This window comes from Mauremys reevesii, linkage group 19 (assembly GCF_016161935.1).
Source record: "Mauremys reevesii isolate NIE-2019 linkage group 19, ASM1616193v1, whole genome shotgun sequence".
Classification (NCBI taxonomy): Eukaryota; Metazoa; Chordata; order Testudines; family Geoemydidae; genus Mauremys; species Mauremys reevesii.
In genome coordinates, this window is record NC_052641.1 from 26373970 (window position 1) to 26396758 (window position 22789).

Sequence of the window (22789 nt, forward strand, 5' to 3'; positions counted from 1 at the left end):
CCATCCCTACTTTCCCCATACATGCCTTCTCCCATAGCCCCTTCCGCCCCTCCCTCCCTCCCAACACCCCGAGCCTGCAACAACTGTCCCCAACCTACCGCCTGTATCCCCAGTTCATTCCTCCATTCAAGGGACTCCTCAGATCCCATCTCTCTCCAACATTCTCCCAGCTCACCACAACCTGTGCCTCCATCCATGCCTCCACCTGTAGGGACTGCTGAGCGCCCTTCCTCCCCAACAGCCCCCAGTTCATTCCCCATCCATTGGGCCCCTCAGTCCCCTTTTTCCTCCCTCCCACATAACCTGCACCCCACTCTGTCCCTAGATCTCTGGGACGCCCAGTGCCCTTTTCTCCTTTGTCCAACATTCCCCAATCTGCACCCCATTCCTCCCTCCACCCATGGGGCCCCTCAGCCCTTCTCTCTCCTTCCTGCCCAACACTCACCCTTCATAGCACACGGGCAGGCGAGCTAGGGGACGAAACCCGTGGGGAGCAGTGGATTGTAGAGTGGAGCGGTGACTGATAGTGTGGGCTCAGTCTCTGTTCCTCGACTGGGCGGCTGGAGATGGGATGGGAGAGGGAGGCAGGGATGAGGTGTTAATAGAGCTCTGTGTAGTGATAGTTCCTGCTTGTCTTTATTAGTTTGCAGAGGAATTGTCCAGGAGCTGGAGCCGGAGGAGAAACTGGAAGAAGTGAACCTGAGCAGCCTGGACATCCTTGTAAGCAGAGATGAAGAGTCCTCAGCTTTCTGCCTTCTCCATGACTGGCTGTGAGTGAACAATTATGGCCTCTATCCCTCATCCGTACCACTCAAGTTTTCTTCAGAGGCCGTGAGCCTCCTTGTTGGCCATGGGGATCTGTGGGATTACGACCAAGGGAAGGGACAACAGTCTCCTCTGCTCAGTGACTGTCTTGGATGCAGGTGCAACAGGCTGTAACATATGAACGTAAGACTGGCCAGACTGGGTCAGATCAAAGGTCCATCTAGCCTAGTATCCTGTCTACCGACAGTGGCTAATGTCAGGTGCCCCAGAAGGAATGAACAGATCAGGGAATTACCAAGTGATCCATCCACTGTCACCCATTCCCAGCTCCTGGCAAACAGAGGCCAGGGACACGATCCCTGCTCATCCTGACTCATAGCCGTTGATGGACTCATCCTCCATGAATTGACAGTAACTCTCCACTTAACATCCTCTCGCTTAACATTGTTTCAATCTTAGGTCCCTGGTCAGTTACAGAACATGCTGTATTTAAAGTTGTGCAATGCTTCGCTATAACGGTGTTTGGCTGCCTGCTTTGTCCACAGTCGGTAGCCCCCCATCAGCTCTCCTATGCCCCCCCCCCAGCACTTTCCGCCTGCCAGCAGACCCCACGGATCAGTGCCTTCCCTCACCGCCTCCTGCCTGTGGCAATCACCTGGCTTGTGGTGTCCGGGGACGGGGAGTGAAGACTCGTTGTGCAGGCTCCCCCTCCCTCCCCTGCTTCCAAATGCCGCAAGCCAGCTGATGGCTGCGGGCAGGAGCGAGGACGCGGTGTATGAAGTAAAGGGGAAGGAGGGGGGAAGAAGAGGCAGGTTAAGGGTGGGGGCTTGGGGGAAGAGGCGGCGTGGGCGGCTGAGGGTTGAGGCCCCCGACCCTGGTGCTTGCAGGGAGGGGAAGCTGCCGCTGCTCCTGTGCAACGTGCTTCTGCTAGCCTACAGCACCTTCAACCTCCTTGCCTGCCTCATTGTCGCCAGTGCCAGTGGGCTGTGCCCGTGTTGGGTAAGGCGGGGGCACTCCCCAACTATAGTACTGTCCTGTATGGCAAAAAATAATTCCCTGCAGCGTAACCCCCCATTTACATTCATTCTTATGGGGAAATTGGACTTGCTTAACATTGTTTCACTTAAAGTCGCATTTTTCAAAAACATAACGAGAACGTTAAGTGAGGAGTTACTGTACCTAGTTCTTACTTGAACCCCATTATAGTCTTGGCTTTCACAGCATTCTCTGGCCAGGAGCTCCACAGGCTGAGTGTGCGTTGCGTGCTTTTTAATTGTATCTATAAAGGTGTAATGGGAGATGGGAGAAGAAGAACCTACACAACACTGCAGATTCTGATGATAAGTTCTGTTTTTCCCTCTTGTGTTGTGCTTAGTACCACAGAGAAAGAAGTGAAGGGTAAGAGCCCACCCCAACTGTGAGATGGAAGGCGCCCAAGAGCCGTGAGACAGTGAGCGTTGTTGATTCCAGGCTATGCAGATGCCATGAAGTTAGGAGTGGAGCAGATGTCACCATCAGTGAGAAGTGTCTGGTTTCGTGAGGACTCTTGTAACGGTCCACCTGCCTCCAGGCCAGGACTTGTCGTTAGCTGGGGCTGAATTTGTAGGAAAAGGTACCTGAATAGCTGTAGTTATGAGGGAGACAAGGTCCCCATTTTCAGGGGCTGGTCATTTCTCTGTCCACAAGCAGTGTGTTCTCTGCAGCAGAAGGTTGGATCCAGGGGGATGACTCCAGCTGGTGAGTTTCTTGACTTCCTCCCACGTTTTTCTCTCTCTCTCCTCTAATGTGTTGGCCAACACACTCTCTGTCTGTCTCTGTCCTTGCCTCTCCTTGTCCTGTCTCCTTTCGTAGGACATGGGTAGGTGTGGTAGCTGTGCGTCCCCACAGACTAGGTCTTGGGAGCGATGAACAAGTAGGGGACCAAAATCACACAGGGTGGTGGGCACTAGAGTGCAGCGGTGACTGTGGGTGTTGACGGAGTCTCTGCTCTAGTGGGACTGATGTGGATGGCGTGGGACAGGAGGTAGGGATGAGGGCAAGATTTCATGCACCAGTTGCATTTTGTGTAGTGATGGCTTTTTCTTGGAGTTACTGCGTTGCAGAGGAATCATCCAGGAGCAGCAGCCGGAGGTGAAATTGGCAGAAGTAGACCTGAGCCGCCTGGAAATCCTCTTAAGTGGAGATCAACAGTCCTCAGCTTTCTGCCTCCCACATAACTGCCTGTGAGTAAGAGGTCAGGGCTTGGAATTCCTCATCTGTACTCACTGCAATTTTCTTCACACTCTGTTTGCTTCCTCATTGTCTATGGGGCTCTGTGTGATTAAGGCTCGAAGGAACCAGAGTCCCTAGATCTCTCCTGGCGTCTACAGTCTGGGACTGTGATGGTCCTGCTGTGCACCCCTGACTCTCGCCCCCCTTTGCCTCTGCTTGCTGGAAGCAACAAGCTACAAGAAGCAATAAGTTACAAGCCAAAAACATGCTTTTCCCCACAGGTGTGGTGTGTGTGACCAGAGTGTGCTGTGCAGAGTGACTGTTTTAAGGTGTCATTCCAAGGGTTGCTTTCTACTTGTAGTCCTAAAGGTGTGATGGGATGAGGGTTCAGGGCAGAGCCTCACTGTGAGGGAGAGGTGAAAAGTAGAGCCTCCCCAACATTGCCCACTGAGATGGTAACTTACTTGTTTTTTCCTCTTGTGCTGGGTTTAGTACCAAGGGAAAAGAAGTCACGTGTCAGAGTCTACTGCCTTCATGTCATGGAAAGTGAGTGAGAGCGATGGGACCTCAAGAACTACTGATGCCAAGGAAAAGCCGTCCTACTGGGAGTGGAACAGTCGCCACTCTCAATGAGATAAGTGTCTGTTTTGGTGATTGCTCGGCTCACGGCCCACCTTGCTCCTGGTAGGGACGCTCCATTTGCTGGGGCTGTGTTTGTAAGAAAATGTTTTTGTCTAGCTGTGGTTATGAGGGAGACCAGGTCAGGGGCGGCTCTAGCCATTTCGCCTCTCCAAGCACGGCGGCATGTCGTGCGGGGCGCTGTGCCGGTCGCCGGTCTTGCGGCTCCGGTGGACCTCCCGCAGGCATGCCTGCGGATGCTCCACCGAAGCCGTGGGACCAGCAGGGACGCCTGCGGGAGGTCCACCGGAGCCGCCTGCTGCCCTCCCGGCGACCGGCAGAGCGCCCCCCCGCGGCATGCCGCCTCAAGCACGCGCTTGGCATGCTGGGGCCTGGAGTCGCCCCTGGACCAGGTCCCTATTTTCAGGGGGTGCTCAGTTCTCTGGCCAGGAGCGGTGTATCATCTGCAGCACAAGGTTAGATCCAGGAGAATGACTCTAGGTGGCGAATTGCTTGCCTTCCTCCCGTGTTTTTTTTCTCTCTCTCTCTCTCTCTCCCCCCCCCCCTCTAGTATGTTGGCCCACACACACACACTCTCTCTGTCTGTCCTTGCCTTTCCTTGTGCTATCTCCCATCATTGCACACGGGCACACATACTAGGTGTGCACCTCACAGGCTGTTTCAGGAGCAATGAAGAAGTAGGAGGAGACGAAAATCATGTGGGGCAGTGCTAAAGCTCCCAAAGTGGAGTAGTAACTGTTGGTGTTAACTTGGTCTCTGTTCATCGAGTGTTGCCAATGTAGATGGGATGGAAGAGGGAGACAGGGATGAGGGCAGGATTTCAAGCACCAGTAGAGCTTTGTGTAGTGATGGCTCATGCTTGGCTTTTGCAGCTGCGCTTGCAGAGGAATTGTCCAGGAGTCCCAGGCGGAGCAGAAACTGGAGGAGGTGGATCTGAGCAGCTTGGACATCCTTCTAAGGAGACATTCAGAATGCAGAAAGCTGAGGACTGTTCATAACTGGCTGTGAGTAAGAGGTCAGTGCTTTCAATTTCTTATCTGTACTCGCTGTAGTTTTCTTCTCGGGCCGTGTGTTTCCTCATTGGTGTCATGGAGTTTGGTGGAGACAAGGCCCTGCACCCCCAGCTTCCTGTCATTCACGAAGACTCTCAGCCAGCCAGTAAAACAGAAGGCTTATTTAGACGACAGGAACACAGTCCAAGACAGATCTTGCAGGTACAGATAACAGGACCCCCTCAGTTAGGTCCATCTGGGGGGGGGGGCAGGAGGCCAGAGCCCCATCTGGGCTCCCCTCCATTTTCCCAGCCAGCTCCAATCGGAGACTCTCCAGCCCCTCCTGTCTGGCCTTTCTCCCTTTCCCGGGCCAGGAGGTCACCTGATCTTTCTCTGACACCTTCAGTTGGCCCCTTTGCAGAGGAGGGGCCCAGCCATTCTCTATGCAGACGGTATCACAGGGGCCCTCTAAGCTTTTCAAAAATCATACATCCTGATCCCCCACACCTAGATATTTAAGAAAGGCGTAGGGGAAATTGAGGCACCCACACAGTATTCAGAGAAAACATTCAGAATGTTCCCACTTGGTCACAGTTGGGTTTAGGCTTTTTGGGATTAAGGCTGGGGAAGGGACAAGAGTCTATTGAGCAAAGTGACTATTTGGGTGCAGTTAAAATGGGTCCCTTCTAGTTGCGGGTGTCAAGTAGTTGAGGGTGGAGCCATGGGACACAGGAGCTGTGAAATGAAGAGACTACTTGACATTGCAGACAGAGATGCTAATTTACTTTGTTCTTCTCTGAGCTGGGTTTAGTGCTGAGGAAAAAAGTCACACGTTAGATTCTACTGCCCTCATGCGATGGAAAGCGAGCGAGAGGGATGAGACTGCGAGCAGTGTTCATGCCAGGCAAGAGTCATTCATCTGGGAGCTGAGCAGACCCCACTGTCGCTGAGATAAGTGTCTGTTTTGCTGAGGGTTCTGTTAACGGCCCAGCTGGCTCCTGGTATAGACACCCAGTTAGCTAGGGCTGGGTTTGTAGGAAAAGGTTCCTGACTAGTGGTTATGAGGGAGACCAGGTCCCCATTTTCAGAGGCTGCTCAGTTCTCTGGCCAGGATCGGTATGTCCTCCGCAGGAGAAGGTTAGATCCATGAGGATGACTCCAGGGGGTGAGTTGCTTGCCTTCCTCCTGTGTTTCTCTTTCTCTTCTCTACTCTACTGTGTTGGCCAACACACATCCTCTCTCTCTCGCGCTCTCTCTCCTCGTGCTGTCTCCCTTCATAGGACACGGTCAGGAGTGCTAGATGTGTATCCCCACAGGCTAGGTTTCAGGAGCTATGAAGAAGTAGGAGGGGATGAAAATCATGCAGCGTAGTGGGCACTAGAGTGGAGCAGTGACTGCGGATGCTGACTGTCTCTGTTCGAGTGGGGATGATGTGGATGGGATGGAAGAGGGAAGCAGGGATGTGGGCAAGATTTCAAGCACCAATAGAGCTTTGTGTTGTGATGGCTCATGCTTGGCTTTTGTAGGTGCGCTTGCACAGGAATTGTTCTTCAGGAGCCCCAGCCCGGGGAGAAACTGGCAGAAGTGGACGTGAGCAGCCTGGACATCCTTGTAAGCAGAGATGAAGAGTCCTCAGCTTTCTGCCTTCTCCATGTCTGGCTGTGAGTGAACAATTACGGCCTCTATTCCTCATCCGTACCACTCTAGTTTTCCTCGGAAGCCATGAACCTCCTCGTTGGCCATGGGGCTCTGTGGGATTAAGACCAGGGGAAGGGACAATAGTCTCCTTTTCACAGTGACTCTCTTGGATGCAGGTGCAAGGTGCTGCTTAACATACAAATGTAAAAATAACAATACTGGATCAGATGAAAGGTCCGTGTAGTCCAGTATCCTCCCTTCCGACAGTGGCTTCGGTCAGAGGGAATGAACAGAACAGGGAATCACCGAGTGATCCATCTCCTGTTGCCCATTCCCAGCTTCTGGCAAACAGAGGCTATGGACGCCATCCCTGCCCATCCTTACTAATAGCTGTCGATAGACCTCTCCTCCATGAATTTACATAGTTCTTTTTTGAACCCCATTAAGCTTAAGCTTGAGCTTGACAGCATTCTCTGGCGAGGAGTTCCAGTTTGTGTGTGCATTGTGTGCTTTTTAATTGTATCTATAAAGGTGTAATGGGAGATGAGAGAAGAAGAACCTACACAACATTGCATATTCCGATGATAACTTTTTTGTTTTTCTCTCTTGTGCTTAGACAAAGAAGTCAAGGGTAAGAGCCTACCCCCGTTTTGAGATGTAAAGTGCACAAGAGCCGTGAGACAGTGAGTGTTGTTGATGCCAGGCTATACAGATGCCATCGAGCTGGGAGTGGAGCAGACGTCCCCATCAGTGAGATAAGTGTCTGATTTGGTGAAGACTCTGCTAACGGCCCACCTGCCTCCAGGCTGGGACTTGTCGTTAGCTGGGGCTCGGTTTGTAGGAAAAGGTTCCTGAGTAGCTGTGGTTAGGAAGGAGACAAGGTCCCCATTTCAGGGGCTGCTCATTTCTCTGTCCATAAATGGTGTGTCCTCTCTAGCAGTCAGGGCTGGCTCCAGGCACCAGCTTATCAAGCAGGTGCTTGGGGCAGCAACTCCTGAGCAGGGCAGCACTTTGAGGTATTCGGCGGCAATTTGGCGAAGGGTCCCTCACTAGGAGCGAAGGACCTCCCGCTGAATTGCCACAGATCGCGATCGCGGCTTTTTTTTTTGTTTGTTTTTGTTTTTTTTGGCTGCTTGTGGCGACAAAACCCCTGGAGCCAGCCCTGCTAGCAGTAGGTTCAATCCAAGGGGATGACTCCAGTTTATTGCCTTCCTCCTGTGTTTTTTTTCTTTTCCTCTCTCTTCTAATGTGTTGGCCAACACTCTCTCCCTGTGTCTATCTCTCTCAGTCCTTGCCTCTCCTTGTGCTGTTTCCCTTCATAGGACATGGGCAGTGGTGCTAGCTGTGCATCCCCACAGGCTAGGTCTTGGGAGCTATGAAAAAGTAGGAGGGGATGAAAATCATGCTGGACAGTGGGTGCGAGAGTGGAGTGGTGACTCAGTGTTTACTCGGTCTGTATTCATTGAGTGGATTTCACGCACCAATAGAGCTGTATGTAGTGATGTCTCATGCTTGGCTTTTGCAGCTGCGCTTCTAGAGGAATCATGGAGGAGCAGCAGCCGAAGGAGAAGGTGGCAGACGTGGACCTGAGCAACTTGGGCATTCTTCTAAGCAGAGATTAACAGTCCTCAGCTTTCTGCCTTGCACATAACTGGGTGTGAGTAAGCGATACTGTATTCAAAGCACTGAACTCCTCACTTAAAGTCGCCCCGGTTAACGTTGTTACGTTGCTGATCAATTAGGGAACATGCTTGTGTAACATTGCGCAATGCTCCCTTATAACGTTGCTTGGCAGCTGCCTGGTTTATCCAGTCCTTGCAGGAAGAGCAGCCCGTTTTAGCTAGCTGGTGGGGGCTTGGAACCAGGGTGGACCGGCAGCCCCCCATCAGCTCCCCGCCCCGTAAGTTCCCTGTGCGGCAGCCACCCAGCAGGCTATCAATTGCCGGCAGTTCAGCTGCTGTCTCAACTTCCTGACCTACTTAAAAAGGCAATGTCCTTAAAGTGGTGTCAGCGCACTTGAAGGGGCAATGTGCATCTCTCGCTCTCCCGCCCCGCCCACACACACAGGGTGTCTCTCTGTCTCTCTCTGCCATGCTGTCTCCCCTCCCTCCCTCCATTCGTGCTGCCTTGTAGAGTGTGAGGTTACATTAACAACAATGCGTTAACCCTTGAGGGCTCAGCTGAGTGCTAGTTCATCATATAGCAGTAAGGCATTCCCTGGGAAATATCCCACCCTCTGACTGCACCACCTCAACCAAGCTTCACAATAATCATTACTGGTTACAGTATTAAATTTTTTGTTTAAAACTGATACTTTTAATTCCTCATCTTTACTTGCTCTAGTATTGTTCACAGGCCGTGTGCTTCCTCGTTGAGTACAGGACTCTGTGGTATTAAGGCTGGGGAGTGGCCAGAGTCTGCTGTTCAGAGTGACTGTCGGGTGCTGTTGCAAAGGCTGCTTTTTGGCTGAAATGCTAAAGGTGTCATGGGAAGAGTGTTGAGGGCGGAGCGCCGCCGTGTGGGAGAGGTGAAAAGAAGAGCTAACGCAACGTTGCCTGCTTAGATGGTAACTTGCTTGTTTTTCTCCTTGTGCAGGGTTTAGTACCAAGGGAAAAGAAGTCACGTATCAGTCTACTGTCATCATGCGAAGGAAAGTGAGACCAACGAGACTGCGATCATTGTCATAATCAGGCATTAGCTGTACATCTGGGAGCGGAGCAGTCACCGCTGTCAGTGAGATAAATGTCTGGTTTGGTGAGGGATCTGCTTATGGCCCACCTGGCTCCAGGTAGGGATGCCCCATTAGCTGGGGCTGGGTTTGTAAGAAAAGATTCCTGACTAGCTGCTGTTATGAGGGAGACAAGGTCCCCATTTTCAGGAGCTTGTTATTGGTCTGTTCACAAGCAGTGTGTCCTCTGCAGCAGAAGGTTGGATCCAGGGGGATGAATCCAGCTGGTGAGTTTCTTGCCTTGCTCTTTCTCTCTCTCTCTCTCTCTGTCTCTTCTCTAGTGTGTTGGCCAACATTCTTTCTCTCTCTGTCTATGTCCTTGCCTCTCCTTGTGCTGTCTCCCCTCATAGCACACGGGCAGGTGTGTTACGTGTGCATCCCCACAGGCTAGGTCTCGGGAGCTATGAACAAGTAAGAGGGGATGAAAATCATGCAGGGTAGTGGGCACTAGAGTGGAGTGTAGACTGTCGATGTTGACTTGGTTACTGTTCATCAAGTGGGGCTGATGTAGATGGGATGGGAGAGGGAGGCGGGCATGAGGGCAAGATTAAATGCACTAATAGAGCTCTGTGTAGTGATGGTACTTACTTGACTTTATTAGTTTGCAGAGGAATCATCCAGGAGCCCTCGCCGGATGAGAATATGCAGAAGTGGACCTCAGCAGCCTGGACATCCTTTTAAGGAGACATGAATATTCCTCATCTTTCTGCCTTTTGCATAACTGCCTGTGAGTAAGAGATGAGCACTTTCAATTCCTCACCTCTGCTCGCTGTAGTCTTCTTCACAGGCCGTGTGCTTCCTCGTTTGTTACGAGACTCTGGGATTAAGGCTGGGGAAGGGACAAGAATCTCCTGAACAAAGTGACTATTTTGGGACCAAGTGTACTTAGATTTCCAGAAAGCCTTTGATAAGGTCCTTCACCAAAGGCTCTTATGTAAATCAAGTTATCATTGGAAAAGAGTGAAGATCCTTTCATAGATTGAGAACTGCTTAAAAGACAGGGAATAAAGGGTAGGAATTAATAGTAAATTTTCAGAATGGAGATGGGTAACTAGTTGTGTTCCCCAAGGGTCAATGCTAGGACACATCCTATTCAATTTATTCATAAATAATCTGGAGAAAGGTGAGGTGGCAAAGATTGCAGATGATACTAAACTGCTCAAGATAGTTTAGGGAACTTTTTGAAGTTCTTCACAGTGTTCATTGGATTTAATTAAGTGATTGGGCAACAAAATGGCAAATGAAATTTCATGTGGATAAATGTGAAGTAATGCACATTCGGGGGGAAAAAACAACCCCAACTATACATACAATATGATGGGGGGGCTAATTTAGCTACAACTAATCAGGAAAGCGATCTCTTAAGGTCATCGTGGATAGTTTTCCGAAGATGTCCACGCAGAGTGCAGGAGCAGTCAAAAAAGCAAACAGGATGTTTGGAATCATTAAAAGAGGAATAGAGAATAAGGCAGAGAATATCTTACTGTCCTTATATAAATCCATGGTACTCCCACACCTTGAATACTCGGTACAGATGTGGTCTCCTCATCTCAAAAAAGATATACTGGCATTAGAAAAGGTTCAGAGAAGGGCAGCTAAAATGATTATGGGGTTCAGAATGGATCCCATATGAGGAGAGATTAAAGAGGCTAGGACTTTGCAGCTTGGAAAAGAGGAGATTAAGGGGACATATGATAGAGGTATATAAAATGACGAGAGGTGTCGAAAAAGTGAATAAGGAAAAATATATTTACTTCCTGTAATATAAAACTAGGGGCCACCAAATGAAATTAATGGGCAGCAGGTTTAAAATAAATACAAGGAAGTTCTTCTTCACGCAGCGCACAGTCAACCTGTGGAACTCGTGAAGGCCAGGACTAGAACAGGGTTTATAAGAGAACTGGATAAATTCGTAGAGGTTAGGTCCATTAATGGCTATTAGCCAGGATGGGTAAGGAATGATGTCCCTAGCCTCTGTTTGTCAGAGGGTGGAGATGGATGGCAGGAGAGAGATCACTTGATCATTCCCCGTTGGGTTAATTCCCTCTGGGGCACCTGGCAATGGCCAGGATACTGGGCTGGCTGGATCTTTGGTCTGAGCCAGTTTGGCCATTCTTATGTTTTTATGGGTGCCTTTACAATGGGTGCCTTCCAGTTGCAATTGTAAAGTAATAAAGGGAGATGGGTTGAGGGTGGAGGGCTGGGATACGGGAGATGTGAAATGAAGAGACTACGTGACATTGCAGTTGGAGATGCTAATTTTTTTTGTTTCCCTCCCTCTGCTGAGATTAGTACCAAGGAAAAAAGTCACGGTCAGAGTCTACTGTCCTCATGCGATGGAAAGTGAGCGAGAGCGACGAGACCACGAGCATTGTCGAAATCAAGCATTAGCCGTGCATCTGGGAGCGGAGCAGCTACTGCTGTCAGTGAGATAAGTGTCTGCTCTGGTGAGAGCTCTGCTCACGTCCCACCTGGCTCCAGGTAGGGACGTCTTGTTAGTTGGGCCTGGGTTTGTAACAAAATGTTCATGACTAGCTGTGGTTATGAGGGAGACTGGGTCCCCATTTTCAGGGTCTGCTCATTTCTCTGCTGACAAGCGATGTGTCCTCTGCAGAAAAGGTAGGTTCCAGGTGGCGAGTTGCTTGCCTTCCTCCTGTGTTTCTCTCTCTCTTCTCTAGTGTTGGCCAACACACTCTGTCAGTCTGTCCTTGCCTCTTTTTCTGCTGTTTCACTTCATTGCACACAGGCAGGTGAGTTAGCTGTGTATCCCCAGAGGCCAGGTCTCGGGAAGCATGGCGAAGTAGGAGAGGACGAAAATAATTCAGGGAAGTGGGTGTGAGAGTGGAGGCAGGTACTGGAAGGTCTTGTGCACCTGTAGTGTTTTTGGCAGTGATGGCTGTTCCATAGGTGGTTTGCTGTTCTTGGAGAGGGCAGCGGAGCATCTGCAGGAAGCGGACCTGCACAATCTAGCTGTTTCACTTTGCAGTGGAGCCGAGGAGCGCTCTTGTAATGTTGGAGGAGCAGGTGCGTGTTTTTGTGAAATGATATTTCTCTATCCAGTATCTGCAGAGTGAGGTGCCTCGTGGAGAGCAGAGAGATGCTTCTCCTATCCATGGGATGGGTCCTGGGGAAGGTCCAGCTCTGCCTGTGGCTGGCAGTGGTCTGGGATTGTCCCTTTCCTGGAGGGCTGTAGCTCCTTAGGAGTGGTGAGTATTTTAGGCCCTGGGTAAGCTGAAGAAGAATAAAGAAGGAGGGAGCAGCAGCCAGTGACGTGTGTCTCCGTTGTTCTTCCATGCACAAGTGATGACCTAGCTTACAAGTGTTCTCTCTCTCTCTCTCTTTTCAGTCGTACTGAAATTGGTCAGATGAGAGATCGGCCAACCTGTGGCAGAGACCAAAGAAGGAACAGCCACCCAGAGCCCATCCCTAGGGATGGAAGCTGGAAAATGATCTGCAGAGTAAGAGCAAATGGAAACTTGCTGAAGTTCAGTATTGAGGGAGGGCTGCAAATACTCTTGTCAGTGGAGAGAATTTGTGAGTATGGGGAGGGCCCCTGAGGAAAGGTCTCAGCATCTCACAGGGGCACGATAAGCTCGGGGGAATCCTTTGTGCCCTCTCAAGGAATTGTCAGGTGCTATGGAGTCTTCCCAAAGTGCGATAACTCTTTGTGGAGAGCCAGGAAGGTGACTACAGGTGCTGAGTGTGCCTCCTTCCTGTACGTGTATCTCTGCTCTCATATGTTGGCCAACATGTGCGCGCTCTCTTTCTGTGTCTCTCCTTGTCTCCTTGCATAGAACATGGGCAATGGTGGATGCTCACTGTCTAGGGCTGGAGAGCCTGCATTCCACTGGGGCATTGGGAGGGGGAAGAGAAGCATGATGGGTACTAGATCCTCCATTGGTAGTGGTGGGGGTGAGTGTAGGAGTTGACTCTGACTCTGTTCATCAAGTGGGGCTGATGTACGATGGGTGGGAGAGGGAGGGCGGCATCTCTCACACCAATAGAACTTGGGGCAGTGACAGCCCCTGTGATGGGTTGGATCACAGACACCCCCCTGGGAGCTGACAACTGATGTGCCAAGTCTACCTCTGCCCCTGCTTTCCCTGCTAGCTCAGGACTCTAGCACCCTCTCTTGCTGAGCCAGATAGTCCCATCTGCTCCAACATAGACCCAGGGTCTGAATTACTTGCCCCAAAGCTGCAGGTTGACCTGAAAACAGCTCACAGAAGTGTGCTTGTCTTTAGCACTCAGTTGCCCAGCACCCAATGGTGTACAAACACAAATAAATCCGTTTTACCCTGCATAAAGCTTATACGGAGTAAACTCATAGAGGATGAACTATTTATAACACTGATAGAGAGAGATGCACAGCTGTTTGCCCCCCTCCAGGTTAACTCTGGGTTAATTACTAAGTAAAAAGTGATTTTATCAATACGGAAAGTAGGATTTAAGTGGTTCCAAATAGTAACAGAACAAAGTAAGTCACCAAGCGAATTAAAAAGCGCAAATCTATGTCTAATCAAACTGAACACAGATAATCTCACCCTCAGAGATGCTTCAGTAAGTTTTTTCCTCAGACTGGACCCCATCCAGGCTTGGGAACAATTATTTCCCTGGTACAGCTCTTGTTCCAGCTCAGGTGGTAGCTAGGGGATTCTTCATGACTCCATGGAGCTATAAAGGTGTAATGGGAGATGGGAGAACCACCACCTACACAACACTGCAGATTCCAATGATAACTTCTGTTTTTCCCTCTTGTGTTGTGCTTAGTACTACGGAGAAAGAAGTGAAGGGTAAGAGCCCACCCCCGTTGTGAGATGGAAAGCACCAAGAGCCGTGAGACCACAAGCGTTGTCGATGCCAGGCTATGGCGATGCCATCCATCTGGGAGTGGAGCAGCCGTCACCATCAGTGAGATAAGTGTCTGGTTTGGGGAGGACTCCGGTAACGGCCCATCTGCCTCCAGGCTGAGACTTGTCATTAGCTGGGGCTCGGTTTGTAGGAAAAGATTCCTGACCTGCTGTGGTTGCAAGGGAGACAAGGTCCCCATTTTCAGGGGCTGGTCTTTTCTCTGTCCACAAACAGTGTGTCCTACGCAGCAGAAGGTTGGATGGAGGAGGATGACTCCAGCTGTTGAGTTTCTTGACTCCATCCCACGTTTTCTCTCTCTCTCTCTCTCTCTCTCTCTCTCTCTCTCTCTCTCTCTCTCTCTCTCTCTGTCCTTGCCTCTCCTTGTGCCGTCTCCCTTCGTAGGACACGGGCAGGTGTGTTAGGTGTGCATCCCCACAGGCTAGGTCTTGTGAGCTATGAACAAGTAGGGGACCGAAATGATGCAGGGCAGTGGGTGCTAGAGTGGAGCGGTGACTGTGGGTGTTGACTGAGTCTCTGCTCTAGTGGGGCTGATGTGGATGGGATGGGAGAGAGAGACAGGGATGAGAGCAAGATTTCACGCATCAATTGTATTTTGTGTAGCGATGGCTCTTGATTGGCTTATTTGATGCACTTGCAGAGAAATCATCGGGGAGCAGCAGCAGGAGGAGAAACTAGCAGACGCGGACCTGGGCAGCCTGGACATCCTTCTAAGCACAGATTAACAGTCCTCAGCTTTCTGCCTTCCACGTAACTGGCTGTGAGTAAGCGCTTGGTGCTTCGAATTCCTCATCTGTTCTTGGTCCAGTTTTGTTCCTGGTCGGGTACATGGCTCTGTGGGGTTAAGAGGAGGGAAAGGCACAAGTCTCCTGTGCAGAGTGGCTGTTTTGAGTGTACGTGCAACAGGCTGCTTTCTAGTTGTGCTCCTGAAGGTGTAACGGAAGAAGGGTTATGGGTGGAGGTCCGGAGTGCGGTAAATGGGAGAAGAACTTATGTGATGTTGCCAATTGAGATGCTAACTCGTTTGTTTCTCCTCCACCGCCATGTGCTGGGTTCAGGACCAAGAGAAAAGAAGTGGAGGGTCAGCGTCGGCTCACCTCACGTTACGGAAAGTGAGTGAGAGCGACGAGATTGCAAGCATTTTGGATGCCAGGCAAGAGCCGTCCAGCTGGGAGCGGAGCAGCCACCACTGTCAATGAGATAAGTATCTGTTTTGGTGATTGCTATGCTCACTGCCCACCTGAATCCAGATACAAATGCCCCATTAGCTGGGGCTGGATTTGTTACAAAATATTCCTGACTAGGTGTGGTTCTGAAGGAGACAAGGTCCCCATTTTCAGGGGCTGCTCATTTCTTTGTTCACAAGCGCTGTGTCCTCTGCAGAAAAAGTTGGATCCAGGAGGTTGATTCCCAGGTGGCGAGTTGCTTGCCTTCCTCCTGTGTTTTTTTTCTCTCTCTCTCTTCTCCAGTACGTTGGCCAACACTCACCCTTTCTCTTTCTGTCCTTGCTTTTCCTTGTGCTGTCTCCCTTCGTACGACACGAGCACGTGTGATCGGTGTGCACCCCCACCGAGTAGGTCTCGGGAGCCATGATGAAGTAGGAGGGGACAAAAATTATGCAAGGTAGCGGGCGTGGGAGTCGAGGGGTGACTGTCAGTGTTAACTTGGTCTCTGTTCATCAAGTGGGGTAGAGGTAGATGGGCTGGAAGAGGGAGGCAGGGATGAGGGCAAGATTTCAAGCATCAATAGAGATGTGTGTAGTGATGTATTTGCAAAAGCCAAGCATGAGCCATTTCCAGAGGAATTTCCCAGGAGCCGTAGCCGGAGGAGAAGTTGGCAGATGTGGACATGAGGAAACTGAACATCCTTCTGAGCAGACACGAACAGTCCTCGGCTTTCTGCTTCCCACATAACTGGCTGTGAGTTAGCTGTCAGTGCTTTGAATTCCTCATCTGTTCTTGCTGTACTTTTCTTCACGTGCCGTGTGCTTCCTCCTTGGGCATGAGGATCTTTGGCATTAAGGTGGGGGAAGGGCCAAGAGTCTCCTGAGCAAAGTGACTATTTTGGGTGCAGTTACAATGGGTCCCTTCTAGTTGCAGGTGTAAAGTAGTAATGGGAGATGGGTTGAGGGCAGAACCGTGGGATACAGGAGCTGTAAAATGAAGAGACTACGTGACATTGCAGACGGAGATGCTGTTTTCTTTTTTTGCTTTTCTCCCCTCTGCTGGGTTTAGTACCAAGGAAAAAGAAGTCACACGTCGGAGTCTACTGCCCTCATGTGATGGACAGTGAGTGAGAGCAGCGAGCCTGTGAGCATTGTTCGTGCCAGGCAAGAGCCGTCCATCTGGGAACTGAGCAGAGGCCACTGTCACTGAGATAAGTGTCTGGTTTGGTGATTGCTCTGCTCACAGCTCAACTCCTGGTAGGGACACCCCTTAGCAAGGTCTGGGTTTGTAAGAAAAGGTTCCTAACTAGTGGTTATGAAGGAGACAAAGTCCCCATTTTCAGGGACTGGTCATTTCTCTGGCCAGGAGGGGTGTGTCCTCTGCAGCAGAAGGTTGGATCCAGGGGTAAGACTCCAGGTCTTGAGTTTCTTGACTCCCTCCCATGTTTTTTTTTCTCTCTCTCTCTCTCTCCTCTAATGTGTTGGCCAACACACACTCTGTCTGTCTGTCTGTCTCTCACTCTGTCTCTGTCCTTGCTTCTTCTTGTGCTGTCTCCCTTCATAGGACACGGATAGGAGTGCTAGGTGTGCATCCCCACAGGCTAGGTCTCGGGAGCTATGAACAAATAGAAGGAGATGAAAATCATGCAGGGTATTGGGCGCTAGAGTGGAGCGGTGTCTGTGGATGTTGACTCAGTCTCTGTTCATCGAGTCGAGCGGATGTAGATGGGATGGGAGAGGGAATCAGGGATGAGGGCAAGATTAAATGCACCAGTAGTGCTGTGTGTAGTGATGGTACTTACTTGAATTTATTAGTTTGCAGAGGAATCATCCAGGAGCCCTCACCGAACGAGAATATGCAGAAGTGGATGTGAGCAGCCTGGACATCCTTCTAAGGAGACCTCAACAGTCCTCAGGTTTCTGCCTTCTGCCTAATTGGCTGTGAGTAAGCAGTGAGTGCTTGGAATTTTTGTACTCACTGTAATTTTCTTCATAGACCATTTCCTTCCTTGTTTGGTATGGGGCACTGTGGGATTAAGGCTGGGGAAGAGACCAGAGTCATACTTGCCAACTTTCACTGGGTAGATAAGAACCCTGAATTCACAATATTCCAAAAATCAAGCTAATCCTATTTCAAATAAGGCCAAAACAAGCCAATTCCTAAGAACCCCAGCACTCAATGACTAGATCTCTCCTGGCGTGCAGTCTGGGACTGTGGTGGGTCCGCTGTGCACCCCTGACTCTCTCCCCCCTTTGCCCCTGCTTGCCGGAAGTAGCAAGCTACAACGAGCAATAAGTTACAGGCCAAAACCAAGCCCGATTTGTATGTTTTATTTTCCCCCTTGAGATTTGGTGTGTGTGTGACCAGAGTCTGCTGTGCAAAGTGACTATTTCGGGTGTCGTTGCAAGGGGTGCTTTCTACTTGCAGTCCTACCGGTGTAATGGGAATAGGGTTGAGGGCGGAGCCCCACTGTGTGCTGGAGGGGAAAATAAGAGCCTACCCAAAGTTGCTGACTGAAAGGGTAACTGATTTGTTTTTCCCCCTTGTGCTGGGTTTAGTAGCAAGAGAAAAGAAGTCACAGGCCAGAGTCTACTGCCCTCGTGCAATGGAAAGAGAGCAAGAGCGATGAGTCTGCAAGCGTTGTTGATGCGACGCAGAAGGCGTCCATCTGGGAGCGGAACCGCCACCACTCTCAATGAGATAAGTGTCTTCTTTGGTGATCGCTCTGCTCAAGGCCCATCTTGCTCCCGGTAGGGACGCCCCGTTAGCTGGGGCTGGGTTTGTAAGAAAAGGTTCCTGACTAGTTGTGGTTACAAGGGAGACGATGTCCCCATTTTCAGGGGCTGCTCATGTCTCTGGCCAGGACCAGTGTGTCCTCCGCAGCATATTAGATTCAGGGGGATGACTCCAGCTGGTGAGTTTCTTGACTCCCTCCCACGTTTTTCTCTCTCTCTCCTCTAATGTGTTGGCTAACACACACTCTCTGTCTGTCTCTCACTCTCTCTGTCCTTGCCTCTTCTTGTGCTGTCTTCCTTCATAGGACACGGGCAGGTGTGTTAGGTATGCATCCCCACAGGCTAGGTCTTGTGAGCTATGAACAAGTAGGGGACCGAAATGATGCAGGGCAGTGGGCGCTAGAGTGAAGCGGTGACTGTGGGTGTTGACTGAGTCTCTGCTCTAGTGGGGCTGATGTGGGAGGCAGGGATGAGGGCAAGATTTCACGCACCAATTGAATTTTTTGTAGTGAGGGCTCTTGCTTGGCTTATTTGCTGCACTTGTAGAGGAATTGTCCAGGAGCAGCAGCCAGAGGAGAAATTGGCAGACGTGGGCCTGAGGAGCCTGGACATTCTTCTAAGGAGACATGAACAGTCCTCAGCTTTCTGCCTCGTGCATAACTGGCTGTGGGTAAGTGGTCAGTGCTTGGAATTCCTCATCTGTACTTTCTGTGATTTTCTTCACACTTTGTTTGCTTCCTTGTTGGGTGTGGGGCATTTTGGGATTAAGACTGGGGAAAGGACCAGAGTCACAATTGCTAACTTTCACTGGGGAAATAAGCACCCCGACTTTGACAATAAGCCAAAAATCAAGATAAACCCATTTGAAAACAAGGCCAAAACAAGCCAATCCCTAAGAACCCCAACACTCAATGACTAGATCTCCCCTGGCGTGCAGTCTGGGACTGTGGTGGGCCCGCTGTGCACCTCAACTAGCCGTCCCCTTTGCTCCTCCTTGTCCGTGCTTGCTGGAAGCAAAAAGCTACAAGAGGCAATAAGTTACAAGGCAAAAAGAAGCACAATTTCTGTGTGTTTTCCCCACAGGTTTGGTGTGTCTGACCAGAGTCATCTGTGCAGAGTGACTATTTCAGGTGTTGTCACAAGGGGTGCTTTCTACTTGTAGTCATAAAGGCGTGATGGGAGGAGGGTTCAGGGCAGAACCCCACCATGTGGGAGAGGCAAAAAGAAGCGGCTACCCAACATTGCCAATTGAGATGGTGACTGACTTGTTTTTCCGCTGGATTTAGTACCAAGGGAAAAGAAGTGACAAGTCAGAGTCTACTGCCCCCATACGATGGAAAGTGAGCGAGAGTGATGGGACTGCGAGAATTATTGATGCCTTGAAAAAGCCGTCCAACTGGGAATGGAAGAGTCATCACTGTCAATGAGATAAGTGTCTGTTTTGGTGATTGCTCTGCTCACGGCCCACCTTGCTCCTGAAAGGGATGCCCCGTTTGCTGAGGCTGTGTTTGTAAGAAAAGGTTCCTGCCTAGCTGTGGTTTTGAGAGAGAGAGAAGATTCCCATTTTTAGGGGCTGCTCAGTTTTCTGGCCAGGAGCAGTGTGTCCTACGCAGCAGAAGGTTGCATCTAGGAGAATGAGTCCAAGTGGTGAATTGCTTGCCTTTCCCTCGTGTTTCTTTCTCTCTCTCTCCTCTAGTGTGTTGGCCAACACTCTTTCTCAATCTGTCCTTGCTTTTCCTTGTGCTGTCTCCCTTCTTAGGATATCGGCAGGCGAGCTAGGTGTGCACCCCCACAGGTTGTGTCTTGGGAGCCATAAAGAAGTAGGAGGGGACGAAAATCATGCGGGGCAGTCGGTGCGAGACTGGAGCGATGACTGTTGGTGTTGTGGGGCTAAGACAGATCGAAAGCGACGCAGGGAAGAGGGGCTTAATTGGGCTCTATGTAGTGCAGAAGTTCTCAAACTGGGGTTTAGGTCCCGTCAGGGGGCCGCAAGGTTGTTATTTGGGGGGTTGTGAAATGTCATCCTCCATACTAAACATCACTTTGCTTCCAGCATTTATAATGGTGTTGAATATACAAAAAGTGTTTTTAATTTATAAGAGGAGGGTCACACTCAGAAGCTTTCTATGTAAAAGGGATCATCAGTACAAAAGGTTGAGAACCACTGGTGTAGTGATAGTTCTTGCTTGTCTTTATTAGTTTGCAGCGGAATTGTGCAGGAGTCTCAGCTGGAGAAGAAGCTGTCAGAAGTGGACCTGAACTGCCTGGACATCCTTCTAAGGAGACATGAACAGTCCTCAGCTTTCTGCATTCTGGATAACTGGCTATGAGTAAGAAGTCAGTGTTTTCAATTCCTTATCTGTACTCACTCTTGCTTCCTTCATAGGCCGTGTGCTTCCTCGTTGGGTACGAGGCTCTTTGGGATTAAGGCTGGGGAAGGGACAAGTCTCCTGAGCAAAGTGACTATTTTGGGTGCAGTTAAAATGGGTCCCTTCTAGTTGCAGCTGTAAAGTAGTAATGGGAGATGGGTTGAGGGCGGAGCTGTGGGATACGGGAGATGTGAAATGAAGAGACTACGTGACATTGCAGACGGAGATGGTAATTATATTTTTTTTCTTCCTTTTACTTCCTTGGTACTAAACCCAGCAGTCACACATCAGAGTCTACTGTCCTCATGCGATGGAAAGTGAGTGAGAGCAGCGAGCCTGTGAGCATTGTTCATGCCAGGCAACAGCCGTCAATGTGGGGGTCGAGCAGACGCCACTGTCAGTGAGATAAGTGTCTGTTTTGCTGAGGGTTCTGCTCATGGCCCATATCAGTTTCTTGCCTTTCTCTCTCTCTCTTCTCTAGTGTGTTGGCCAACAATCTGTCTCTGTCCTTGCCTCTCCTTGTGCTGTCACCTTTCATAGGACACGGGCAGGAGTGCTAGGTGTTCATCCCCACAGGCTAGGTCTCAGGAGCTATGAAGAACTAGGAGTGTATGAAAATAATGCATGGAAGTTGGCGCTAGATGGGAGCGGACACACTCAGTGTTGACTCAGTCTCTGTTCATCTAGTCGAGCTGATGGGAGAGGGAGGCAGGGATGAGTGCATTCATAGAGCTCTGTGTAGTGACAGTTCTTGCTTGGCTTTATTAGTTTGCAGAGGAATCGTCCAGGAGCCCCAGCCGGATGAGAATGTCAGAAGTGGACCTGAGCAGCCTGGACATCCTTCTAAGGAAACAAGAATAGTCCTCAGGTTTCTGCCTTCTGCATAACTGGCTGTGAGTAAGGGCTCAGTGCTTTGAACTCAGTCATCTGTACTCACTGTAGTATTCTTTATTGACCGTGTGGTTTCTTGTTGGGTACAGGGCTCTGTGGGATTAAGGGTGAGGGGCCAGAGTCTGCTGTGCAGAGTGACTCTGTTGGGTGTTGTTGTAAGAGGTGCTTTGTACTTTTAGTCCTAAAGGTGTAATGGGTAGAGGCGGAACCCGCCGTGCGTGAGAGGGGAAAAGAAGAGCCTAAGAGACATTTCTGACTGAGACGGTAGCTTACTTGTTTTATCCCCTGGTTTTAGTACCAAGGAAAAAGACATCACATGTCAAAGTCTACTGCCCTTATGAGTGAGAGTGACGAGACTGCGAGCGTTGTTGGTGCCAGGCAGGAGCCGTCCATCTGGGAGCAGAACAGCTGCTACTATCACTGAGATAAGTATCTGTTTTGCTGAGGGTTCTGCTCACGGCCCACCTGGCTACAGGTAGAGACACCCCGTTAGGTGGAGTGGGTTTGTAAGAAAAGGTTCCTGACTAGCTGTGGTTTTGAGGGAGACACGGTCCCCATTTTCAGGGGCTGATTTCTCTGGCCAGGATCGGTGTGTCCTCGGCAGGAGAAGGTTAGATCCATGAGGGATGACTCCAGGTGGTGAGTTGCTTGCCTTCCTCCTCTGTTTCTCTCTCTGTCTTCTCTTCTCTACTCTACTCTACTGTGTTGGCCAACACACTCTCTCTCTCTCTCTCTCTCTCTCTCTCTCTCTCTCTCTCTCTCTCTCTCTCTCGGCTGTCTCCCTTCATAGGGTACAGGCAGGAGTGCTATGTGTGCATCCCCTCAGGCTAGGTCTCGGGAGCTATGAACAAGTAGGAGGGGACGAAAATCATGCATCGTAGTGGGCGCTAGAGTGGAGGGGTGACTGTAGATGTTGACTGTCTCTCTTCAAGTGGGCCTGATGTAGATAGGCAGGGATGAGGGCAAGATTACCTGCACCAATTGAATTTTGTGTAGTGATGGCTCTTGCTTCGCTCATTTCCTGCGCTTGCAGAGGAATTGTCCAGGAGCAGCAGCTGAAGGAGAAAGTGGCAGACGCGGACCTGAGGAGCCTGGACATCCTTCTAAGCAGACATGAAAGGTCCTCAGATTTCTGCCTCCCGCACAACTGGCTGTGAGTAAGCGGTCAGTGCTTGGAATCCCTCATCTATACTGGCTCCGGTTTTGTTCAGAGGCTCTGAATTTCTTCATTGGACATGGTGCTCTGTGGGATTCAGACGAAGCAAAGGCACAAGTCTTCTGTGCAAAGTGAGTATCTTGGATGTAGGTGCAGTGGGCTGCTTTTTAGTTGTAGTGCTAAAGCTGTAATGGGAGGAGGGCTGAGGCGGAGCCCTGAGGTGTGGTAGATGGGAGAAGAAGAACCTATGCACATTGCAGACTGAGATGCTAACTGATTTGTTTTTCCCCCTAGTGCTGGGTTTAGTACCAAGTGCAGAGTCAGAGTCCACTCCGCACATGCCATGGAAAGGGAGCGAGAGCTGGGAGATTCTAAGCATTGTTGATGCCAGGAAGAGCCATCCAGCTGGGAGTGGAGCAAGGACCACTGTCAGTGAGATAAGTGTCTTGTTAGGTGAAGGCTCTGCTGTGGTTACAAGGAGACAAGGTCCCTATTTTCAGGGGCTGCTCAGTCCTCTGGCCAGTACAGGTGTGTCCTCTGCAGCGGAAGGTTGGATCCAGGAGGATGACTCCAGGTGACAAGTTGCTTGCCTGCCTTCCTCCCGTGTTTCTCATTTTCTCGCTCTGTCTC

The 22789-nt window shown here is 50.3% G+C and overlaps 4 long non-coding RNA genes across 10 annotated transcripts; all 4 read left to right on the forward strand.

Annotated features, from left to right (window-relative positions):
• Positions 1-2874: 2874 nt before the first annotated feature.
• LOC120386634 lies at positions 2875-5508 on the forward strand. Its single transcript, XR_005589827.1, has 4 exons — positions 2875-2987; positions 3469-3660; positions 4488-4630; positions 5419-5508. It is a non-coding gene; the product is annotated as an uncharacterized LOC120386634 (long non-coding RNA).
• Positions 5509-11897: 6389 nt separating this feature from the next.
• Positions 11898-14116, forward strand: LOC120386635. The gene is made up of 3 exons (XR_005589828.1): positions 11898-11997; positions 12320-12431; positions 13744-14116. It is a non-coding gene; the product is annotated as an uncharacterized LOC120386635 (long non-coding RNA).
• Positions 14117-14331: 215 nt separating this feature from the next.
• On the forward strand, positions 14332-16116 carry LOC120386632. The gene is made up of 3 exons (XR_005589825.1): positions 14332-14602; positions 14901-15761; positions 16077-16116. It is a non-coding gene; the product is annotated as an uncharacterized LOC120386632 (long non-coding RNA).
• Positions 16117-18112: 1996 nt separating this feature from the next.
• Positions 18113-22555, forward strand: LOC120386629. 7 transcript variants are annotated; one of them, XR_005589808.1, is made up of 6 exons: positions 18113-18413; positions 19030-20080; positions 20390-20429; positions 20881-21005; positions 21299-22290; positions 22454-22555. It is a non-coding gene; the product is annotated as an uncharacterized LOC120386629 (long non-coding RNA). The 7 variants fall into 7 exon arrangements; XR_005589807.1 differs by having other exon boundaries at positions 18113-20080; XR_005589810.1 differs by having other exon boundaries at positions 18113-20080; positions 20393-20429.
• Positions 22556-22789: the final 234 nt, after the last annotated feature.